Source organism: Branchiostoma floridae, chromosome 5 (genome assembly GCF_000003815.2).
Source record: "Branchiostoma floridae strain S238N-H82 chromosome 5, Bfl_VNyyK, whole genome shotgun sequence".
NCBI lineage: Eukaryota > Metazoa > Chordata > Leptocardii > Amphioxiformes > Branchiostomatidae > Branchiostoma > Branchiostoma floridae.
The window spans coordinates 14,963,372-14,967,275 of record NC_049983.1 but is presented as its reverse complement, the minus strand read 5'-3'; positions in this window follow the sequence as shown (position 1 = coordinate 14,967,275).

Here is a 3,904-nt window from a genome sequence, read left to right as displayed (position 1 = left end):
CAAGTTTGTATACTGTCACAGCTCTAAGCTCTGATTGGTTCATGGCAGTTCTTCGCTCTGATTGGTCCATGACAGGGGAAAAAGAAGAAAGAAGAAGACGAACACACCAAATTTTAAGTAAAAGGCGTTCTTACTGATAGATTTATGCATTGCATGTACTTTTATTTTATGATAAATATTTGTTTTGGCCTTCTATTACATTCGTAAGTTTAAAACAGAGCGTTGTATTGGTGGTCATTTCCACTCGCTCCACGAGAAGGGAAGTATTTTAACAGAATCATATCCAAATTCGTCGATGAAGGTTACACATCCATGTAATAAGATGCGCCAAAAAGCAGTTACTCAAGCAGCTAGATATGATTTTTGAAACGGTCAGACGTTTCAGACAACCATCCGGTGTCTTTCGTCAATGACACTGGAGAAATCTTGTAGGAGAGAGTTTTTATATCCTAGATGTGAATTGATGTGCAGAAGAATCTAGTTGAAGAACATGTTTAACCTAACGATGAATTGATATGCAAAAGGCGGACGTGTAGCCAGGTGTACTCTGTGCTCTACAAAATACTGGCTGCAAAATATGATGCGTACAAATTGGCCCGCTGGTGTATGTTTATATGGGTAAATCTAGTTGGGAATACCAAATGAAATGCAGTGAGCAGATTCTGTACCGCACACAGTGTTCATTATCCATCCAACACACCTGGGGGCAAGGCGATAGGAATAAGTGCTCACTTCATGCATCGCAACGTGCCTACTGAATATAAGTAGTCTTCTTACGTTGGTGCATTTTAGAAGCCTCTATCTACCTACTTCACATACCACTTCTTATCATCACAACATAACATATTCCGTGAACTTTCCGATAACAGAAGTAGTTTTCTCTAGTAGTAGATCTACGAAGATGTATCGAATTTTGTTTATTTTGTCTCCAGTGGATTCAAAAGACATATCACGATAGCTGGAGTTCAGATGAGGTAGGCTTTATATTTGGTTTTAACGATATATTGAGTGGAATTGGGTCATGCCGTGATTTAATATGGGAATTTATAGCAATACATTTTTCTTACGGTTTGTTCTAAGATTAATGACACCTCCATGATTGTATCTCACAATAGGTTACTCCGAGGTTAGCTATGATCGACAAATTCTATGTTAATACATATATATGATATGCGTGCTAGATATGCGCGGTGTATGATATGGAGTAGATATTATATAGCAGTTTTCACAGCGACCGTACCTATTTGTAGTGTTTACAGAAATGCATGTACAAAACGGTCAGTAATGATATCGTAAAGGAAAATCTAACTCCTTAGTGTTATAAATGCCAATGTTACAGACACTTGCAACAGGCATCACATGATCGTTCGTTTCTAGGCGAACGGTTACTTTCCACTTCAATAACAGTGATGCCTTTCCGGGGTGCTGACTTTCCGGAGGTGGTTATACGAAAGCTATTGACCTGTAAATATATACATTATGTACCTACAAGATTGTATATGTATACTCGTTAGACCTTTAGTATGCCGAGGACTTCATGATCTGAACTTGTAAAGCCACTTTGACCCATGAATACCATATGATATATTCTTCAAGATCTAGACAAAACACATAGCGAGAACAGACACAATAGGGATGTACCCTTCTAGCTCCATTCTAAAGCTGTTGTTATTCCAGACAGCATTCCAAATACCCTCTAAACAATGACGCCGTGCCCCTATTCGCTACCTTCTTGTATTTCATCTCATATTAACGGGCTGGGGATGACCTCATTCTCTCAACCTGTAGCGTTGATCCTTCCCACACTTACACGGGGAGGAAAAATGACGCGGCGCGCCGCAAATAGAGTCCATAAATCCGCGCCAATCACGTTACCGCCTGGCGGTATCATCAGATAGCTTCTTTTCCTCAATACGCTTGTGTGGCGGGGCTATGATAGGTTTACTTGTACTCAGTCTTCTGCATATCGTCCGTCAGGACACCCTGCTGGAGAATAGTGGCCACTGTGTACGGCGCTATCATATCTACGTACGGACGTTGTCGACTGTTTGTCCAAAGGTGTGTATCTACCTTTTCTATGTATGACTGTAAACTATTCGCCAGCACCAGGATGGTAATGCATCACCATATCATTCTGCGACGGATGTTATGAACATTTTGCATTAGGACCAATGGCTTATTGTAATAGTATAGTTTGTCAATACATACAACAAGTATATTTTGACTACAATTCCATGAACACAATCGAGCGTTCTGGGATCTTACACATCTAAATAAGGCTGAGTACGCTGGACCCGTGGGGCGGACTGCGTGTATTTGTGTGAAGAATTTCAAATTCTCCACTGCTTGCGATCGTGAATTATTTTGTATCAGTATCTCTTCGTCCACTCGCTTCACGGCCACTGCTTCCAGCTTTACCCTTATCCTTTACAGATCCTGTCGGTCAACCGCAAGGGCCTGTTTGGAGAATACGTAATTTTGCTGGACTGTACGGGACTATTATACGGTTACGTAGACTTGATCGATCAGCATGCAGCTTACAATTCCCAACAAACACTTTTGATTATCACGTAACCGAGTGCCCTTTGTTGTGTATTTCATTATGGACAAAGCGATGCGATGATTATTAGATCATATATGAGGACACTATAGCTAGTGTGATTCAATTTCACACAATTCCGGAAGCGTATTTCTACACTTATCTTTTATACCTCGCTATGGCACCGAAGCACGTAATTTGACTGCAATTCGTATGAAAGGCTGTTCAACATAGCGAATGACACTATGATAGCTCAAGTTATGCCCGCGCGCAGCGAAGGTCACTTCTATACACGACCACCATTTTTGATGCCACCCATCTTTTATCATATTTCCAATTGAGCCAGCATGTACAGAAGGTTGCATTATTGTACAATCAATTCTTCTATGGTACAGAGTATAAAAGGTAGTAATGATTAATGACCAGCTAGATGTTTGTCATGTGCCGCTATGCGCTTTCCTCGCTATGGTCTGACAAGATCTTCGCCAAGGCAGCGGAGTCGATAATCCCGTATCAGCGCGGCTCTACGGGCCGAGGGAGAGTCACCGACAGTCCCTCGATCAATACCGATAGATGGGCCCAGACGACGTTGTTAGAGATTAATTACGACCGCTGACGTCTGGTAGATGTCAACGGCCATCCTGTCTGCAGGTTCAGATGACATGTTATTTCCCACTCTATTGGCAGACCTCTTATTTGTCTCACTGTAATGATAGAAACTCATCGAATATCGATGAAAGTGTTCTTAAGAGAATTACAACTTACGTAATCGCATAATATTTTAACCATGTAACCGCACGTGGGAATTAAAATATATTGAAATTACGTAAGTTGTAATTCTCTTAAACCGCACATAGTTTACAAAACAATATGACATTTCGTGAAGATAATCTATATTACAGAAATGTAGATGTTAATAACTTTTTTCATAAAAAAACGAAAGTCGCTTCGGAGAAAGATTGCTCAATGCACAGCATGTCAATCTTATGGTATTCATAAAAACGGCAAAGCAGCAGCATTATTTGTCGACCTGTCAAACTATTTGTCAAATCTATGCAGTTTTGCTCGGAATAACGTAGAATTGGATTACCGAGGCTCAGCACGGCTTCCGTGTCGCACTGTGCCCTGTTCTGAGTGCTGACATTGACTTCTAGTGAAGAGCACCCGAAGGTTGCTATAATCTCACTTTCTGTACCGACAAAACAACCCCGATGACTTTGACAAGTACATCTGCGCATCACATGTTATCCTTTAAGCTCGTGAAAACTGCAGCAATATCTCCTGTAGAACAAACTACGACTGTGGCAGGAGTAACGGACTAATTAGAAAACTTCTCGTGTGTACTACAAAGCGGTGTGGTGCCGG